General features: G+C 42.0%; 1 pseudogene; it reads left to right on the top strand.

Moving 5' to 3' along the window:
* Positions 1-228: 228 nt before the first annotated feature.
* LOC102424862 lies at positions 229-1,804 on the top strand (annotated as a pseudogene).
* The last annotated feature ends 5,326 nt before the right edge of the window (positions 1,805-7,130 follow it).

The following is a 7,130-nucleotide window of genomic DNA, read 5'->3' as shown; positions in this document are numbered from 1 at the left end:
TCCTCAAACTAAGGCCCGTAGGCCACATGCAAATACAAATATTGTATTTGTTCCCGTTTTGTTTTTTTACTTCAAAATAAGTTATGTGCAGTATGCATAGGAATTTGTTCATAGTTTTTTTTTAAACTATAGTCCGGCCCTCCAACGGTCTGAGGGACAGTGAACTGGCCCCCTGCTCTATGGTGTGGGAATTTTGTGGCGTGTTGGCCTGTATGCACATGCGCCAACATGGTCTCAAATGACTATACCCAGAAAGCAACCCAAAGCTATGGGGCCTACCCCACCTAGCCTGGGCAGGTTTATTCCCAGCAGAACAACCAGCCCTATGGACAACAGAGTTACGGTGGCTACAGCCAGTCCGGGAGCACTTCAGGCTATGGCCAGAGCACCTATGGCTCTTATGGACAGACCCAGGACACAGGCTAGGGTACTCAGTCAGCTCCCCAGGGATATGGCTCAAACGGTGGCTATGGCGGTGGTCAGAGTTCTCAGTCATCTTATGGGCAGCAGTTTTACCCTGGCTATGCCAGCAGCCGGCTCCTAGCAGCACCTCAGGAAGTTACAGTAGCAGTTCTCAGAGCAGCAACTTTGCGCCAGCCCCGAGTGGGGGCTATGGTCAGCAGTCTAGCTATGGTGGACAGCTGCCAGCTAAGGACAGCAGAAAAGCTCCTAGAATCCTCCTCAGGGCTACGGACAACAGAACCAGTACAACAGTAGCAGTGGCAGAGGGGGTGGTGGAGGTAATTATGGCCAAGATCAGTCCTCCGTGAGTGGTGGCAGCAGTGGCAGCATTTATGGCAATCAGGACCAAAGTGGTGATGGTGGCAGAGGCTATGGGGGAGACCAGCAAGACCGTGGGGGACAAGGCTGGGGTGGTGGCGGTGGTTACAACTGCAGCAGTGGTGGCTATGAATCCAGAGGTCTTGGAGGTGGCCACGGAGGTCGAGGGGCATGGGCAGAAGTAACCTTGGTGGTTGCAATAAATTTGGTGGCCCTCAGGACCAAGGATCTTGTCATGACTCTGAACAGGATAATTCAGACAACAATACCATCTTCATGCAAGGCCTGGGTGAGAATGTTACAATTGAGTGTGTGGCTGATCACTTCGAGCAGAATGGTATTATTAAGACAAACTAAAAACAGGATAACCATGTTTAATCTGTACACAGACAAGGAACGGAGCAAGCTGAAGGGAGAGGCAATGGTATCATTTGATGACCCACCTTCTGCTAAAGCAGCTATTGACTGGTTTGATGGTAAAGAATTATCTGGGAATTCTATCAAGGTTTCATTTGCTACTTGGCGTGCATATTTTAATCGAGGTGGTAGCAGTGGTCATGGAGGCCAAGGACAAGGAGGACCCATGGGCCGTGGAGGTTATGTAGGTGGTGGCAGTGGTGGCGGTGGCCGAGGAGGATTCCCAAATGGAGGTGGTGGCGGCAGTGGAGGACAGCAGAGCTGGGGACTGGAAGTGTCCTGTGAGAACATGGACTTCTCTTAGAGGAATGAATGCAACCATGTAAGGCCCCTAAACCAAATGGTCTAGGACAGGGACCAGGAGGCTCTCATATGGGGGATAGCTATGGAGATGATCATTGTGGAGGCAGAAGAAGCTATGATCAGGGTGGCTATGGAGGCCATGACGGGGACCGTGGGGGCTTCCAAGGGGCCGGGGTGCTGGGGACAGAGGTGGCTTTGTCCCTGGCAAGATGGACTCCAGGGGTGACCACAGACAGGATCACAGGGAGAGGCCATATTAGCCTGCCTCCTGAAGTTCTGGAACAGCTTTACTTCTATACCCAGTGTGACACTCATTATTTTGTAACTTTCCAACTCCTGGTGCACCCACGGTCCCCATTTATGGCAATCAGGACCAAAGTGGTGGTGGTGGCAGTGGCTATGGGGGAGGCCAGCAAGACCATGAGGGACAAGGCTGGAGTGGTGGCAGTGGTTGTAACTATATATGTGATTATGTGATTGTAATGTGATTGTAACTATATATGTGATTGTAACTATATATCTGGTTCCCATTATAAACCATCATTTTAGTTAAAAAAAAATAATGATAAGATTCATTTTTAGGAATACAAAAATTGGGGAGCCCTGGCCAGTGTGGCTCAGTTGGTTGGAGCATTCTTCATGCACCAAAAGGTGGAAGGTTTGACTCCTGGTCAGGGCAAATACCCAGATTGTGGGTTTGGTCCCTGGTCAGGGCACTTATGGGAGGTAGCCGTTCAATCTCTCTCTCTCTTCCTCCTCCTCCTCCTCCTCCTTCTCCTCTTCCTCCTCCTCCTCCTCCTCCTCCTCCTCCTCCTCCCCCTCCCCCTCCTCCTCCTTTTAAAAGCAATTAAAACTTTTTTTAAATGGCGGTAAATATGATTTCAATTTTTCTGTAGACTGTCTGGCCTTATATTTATAGCAATTAGTGTTCTTGGTTGCAAACAACAGAAACCGACTGGATGAATTAAGCAAACTTTTTAGCATTTCACAAAATCAACAGGATGGCAGATTAATCAGGCCAGGGAAATGAGAAAGAGACAAGGGAGGCTTGTCAGTGAGGACTCTGGTTAAGGTCATGTCACAGGGCCACTTTGATTAATATGTCACCACTGGCCAACTGCTACCTCCATCACCTCTAGTTATCATCACAACAAAACACTGATGCCTCTGGACTGCACTGATCCAACATTGGCTTCTGGGGCCTCTGCTAGATGTAGTGTCTATGAATGAATTCAAAACTGCCTCTTTTTGTATAAATCTCTCAAAATTCAAAGTCTTTGATGAGAGCCTGGGTCTGCTCTTGGTTCCCTAACCAGCTAGGGCGTGTGAAGATACATGTGCTTCCCTTAGTTTCCCTGGTGGGAGGTGAGTCCTTGCCTGCATGATTCACAATGGATTACCTCCAAAAAGAAAAGAATTTGGATAATCACCTCAGGTAGGGTTGCCAGATAAAATACAGGACACAGTGAAATTTGAATTTCAGAAAAGCAATGAGTGCTTTTTTATAAGTATGCAAACATTGCATGGAACATAGCAAAAAAAAAAGCTAAAAAAACAATTATGCCTAGTTTAAGTGAGAAGGGTACAGTGAAATTAATACTCTCAAATATTGCCAGTTGGTTTATCCATTAGTATACCCCCGCATATCAGGGTTCTCCAGAAAAACAGGACCAATAGGATTTATTATAAGGAATTGGCTCACGTGATCATGTAGTCTCATAATCAACCATATGCAAGCTGGAGACTCAAGAGAGCCAATGGTATAGTTCAGTCCGAGTCTGGAGAAAGCTTGAGAAGCAGGGGAGCTAATGGTGTAAGTCCCAGTCCAAAGTCAGGAGAAGACCAATGTTCCAGCTCAGCAGGTGGACAAGAAGCAGGCATTCTATTTAGGTCCTCAATGGATTGGATGGTGCCCACCCAAATTGGGGAGTGCAATCTATTTTACTGAGTCCACCAATTTAAAAGCTAATCTCATCTGAAAACACCCTCACAGACACACCCAGAAATAATGTTTAATCTGGGCACCCTGTGGCCCAATCAGGTTGACACATAAAATTAACCATCACACCAAGTTCATGAAAAATATTCACAACCTCTGACCCAATAATTCTTTTTTTCAAAATTTAATTTTAACATTTTTATCTTTATTTATTAAATTGATTGGGGTAACATTGGTCAACATGAACATATAAGTTTCAGGTGTGGGTTTCTATGTTACAAGATTGGTATATTGCACTATGTGCCCACCACCCAAAATCAAATCTCCTGTCACCTTATATTAAGACCCCCTTCTGCCCCACCCCCTTCCCTTTGGCAACCACCACACTGCTGTTTGTGTTCATGAGTTTCAGTTTTATATCCCACATATGAGTGAAATCATATAGTTCTTAGCTTTTCCTGACTGACTTATTTCACTTAGCATAATGTTCTCAAGGTCTAGCCATGTTGTTGCAAATGCGCTGTTTCATCCTTTCTTATGACTGAATAGTATTCCATTGTGTAGATGTACCACATATTCTTTATCCAGTCCTCTATCGCAGGGCACTTTGGTTGTCTCCATGTCTTGGCCACCATGAATAATGCTGCAATGAACATAGGGATATATATATTTTTGTGAATATATTATTTTGAGTTTTTCAGGTATATACCCAGGAGAGGGATTGCTGGGTCCTTTGGTATCCTAATTTTTTGAGGAATTACCAAACTGCTTTCCATAGTGGTTGTACCAGTGAACATTCCCACCATCAGTAAATAAGGGTCCTATCCCTGCCCCCCAACCTCTCCAACACTTGTTATTGTTTGTCTTGTTGATAATGGCCACGCTAACAGGTATAAAGTGGTATCCCATTGTAGTTTGATTTGCATTTCCCTGATTGCCAGTGAGGTTGAATCTTTTCACTGATCTGTGTGTCTGCTTCTCTGCCAATACCATGCTGTTTTGATATATCTATTGGCTGTTCCCATGTCTTTTTGGGAGAGGTCTTCTGCCCACTTTTTGATTGGATTGTTTGTTTGGTGTTGAGTTTTACGAATTCTTTATATATTTTGGAAATTAAACCTTTGTTGGAGTTACTGTTTGCAAATATCATCTTCTATCTGGTTGGCTGCCTGTTTGTTTTGTTGCCAGTTTCTTTTGCTGTGAAGAAGCTTTTGAGTTTGATACAGTCCCATTCATTTAATTTTGACTTTACTTCCCTTGCCTTTGGGGTCAAGTTCATAAATTGTTCTCTACGACCTTGTCCATAAATTTGACACCTATGTTTTCTTTCTTTCTTTCTTTCTTTCTTTCTTTCTTTCTTTCTTTCTTTCTTTCTTTCTTTCTTTCTTTCTTTCTTTTTCAACCTATATTTTCTTCTATGTAACTTATTGTTCACCCTAGTCAGACATTTTTTTACTTTGCTTCCCTTTCCTTTGGGTTCAAGTTTACAAAATGTTCTCTACAACCCAGGTCCATAAGTTTGGCAGCTGTACTTTCTTCTATGTAACTTATTGTTTCAGGTCTTATATTTAGGTCTTTGATCCATTTTGAATTAATTTTTGTACATGAGGACAAACTGTAATCCAGTCTCATTTATTTGCATGTGGCTTTCCAGTTTTCCCAGCACCACTTATTGAAGAGACTGTCTTTACTCCAATGTGCATTTCTGGTTCCTTTGTCAAAAAGTATCTGTCCATATACATGTAATTTTATAGCTGGGCTCTCAGGTCTGTTCCACTGATCTGTGTGTCTGCTTCTCTGCCAATACCATGCTGTTTTGATTATCGTAGCTTTATAGTATAATTTGAAGTCAGGTAGCGTGAGGTTTCCAGCTTCGTTCTTTTTTCTCAGGTTTGCTTTGGCTATTCGGGGTCTTTTATGGTTCCATACAATCTGATGATTTCTCCTTCTATTTCTTTAAAAAAAAATGATACTGGGATTTTGATGGGGATGGCATTAAATCTGTATATTGCTTTGGGTAATATGGCCATAACTATGTTGATTCTTCCAGTCCATGAACATGGGATATTTTTCCATTTTGTTGTGTCTTTTTCAATCTCTTGTAATAATGCTTTGTAATTTTCAATATATAGGTATTTCACTTTCTTTGTTAAGTTTTTTCCTAAGTATTTTATTCTTTTTGTTCCAATTGCAAAAGGATTTTTTTCATTTCTTTTTTTTTTTTTTGAAGTTTTGTTGTTAGTAAACAGGAAGGTGATGAATTTTTGCCCATTGATTTTGTATCCTTCAACTTGACTGTATTTGTTTATTGTTTCTAATAGTTTTTTGCTGTAGTCTTTAGGGTTTTCTATATACAAAATCATGTTATCTGCAAAAACTGACAGTTTGACTTCTTTCTTTCCTATTTGGATGCCTTTTATTTTTTATTTTATTTTTTTAATTGTTTTATTGCTTAAAGTATTACAAAGAGTATTACATATGTCTCCTTTTTTTTCCCGCCCTTGACAATCCCCTGGCCTCCCTACCCCCAGTGTCTTATGTCCATTGGTTATGCTTATATGCATGCATACAAGTCCTTCGATTGATCTCTTACCCTCCCCTCCTGCCCCCCAACCCTCCCCGGCCTTCCCGCTGTAGTTTGACAGTCTGTTCGAGGCTGCTCTGCCTCTGTATCTATTTTTGTTCATAAGTTTATAATGGTCTTTATTATCCATAAATGAGTGAGATCATGTGGTATTTTTCCTTCATTGACTGGCTTATTTCACTTAGCATAATGCTCTCCAGTTCCATCCATGCTGTTGCAAATGGTAAGAATTCCTTTTTTTTTTTTTACAGCAGCATAGTATTCCATCGTGTAGATGTACCACAGTTTTCTAATCCATTCATCTACTGATGGGCACTTAGGCTGTTTCCAGATCTTAGCTATGGTGAATTGTGCTGCTATGAACATCTGGGTGCATATATCCTTTCTGATTGGTGTTTTTGGTTTCTTGGGATATATTCCTAGAAGTGGGATCACAGGGTCAAATGGGAGTTCCATTTTTAGTTTTTTGAGGAAACTCCATACTGCCTTCCATAGTGGCTGCACCAGTCTGCATTCCCACCAGCAGTGCACAAGTGTTCCTTTTTCTATGAATCCTCTCCAGCACTTGTCGTTTGTTGATTTGTTGATGATAGCCATTCTGACAGGTGTGAGATGGTACCTCATTGTTGTTTTGATTTGCATCTCTCGGATGATTAGTGACTTGGAGCATGTTTTCATATGTCTCTTGGCTTTCTGAATGTCCTCTTGAAAAGTGTCTATTTAGGTCCTTTGCCCATTTTTTTGATTGGATTGTTTATCTTCCTTTTGTTAAGTTGTATGAGTTCCCTATAAATGTTGGAGATGAAACCCTTATCGGTGATAACATTGGCAAATATGTTCTCCCATGCAGTGGGCTTTCTTGTTGTTTTGTTGATGGTTTCTTTCGCTGTGCAGAAGCTTTTTATTTTGATGTAGTCCCATTTGTTTATTTTCTCTTTAGTTTCCAATGCCCTAGGAGCTGTATCGGTGAAGAAATTGCTTCGGCATATGTCTGAGATTTTGTTGCCTTTGGATTTTTCTAGTATTTTTATGGTTTCCCGTCGTACATTTAAGTCCTTTATCCATTTTGAGTTTATTTTTGTGTATGGTGTAAGTTGGTGGTCTAGT

Source organism: Myotis lucifugus, unplaced genomic scaffold (assembly GCF_000147115.1).
Source record: "Myotis lucifugus unplaced genomic scaffold, Myoluc2.0 scaffold_2, whole genome shotgun sequence".
Taxonomy (NCBI): domain Eukaryota; kingdom Metazoa; phylum Chordata; class Mammalia; order Chiroptera; family Vespertilionidae; genus Myotis; species Myotis lucifugus.
Note: the sequence above shows the minus strand (reverse complement) of the source record. Positions and strands in the feature narration are given on the sequence as shown.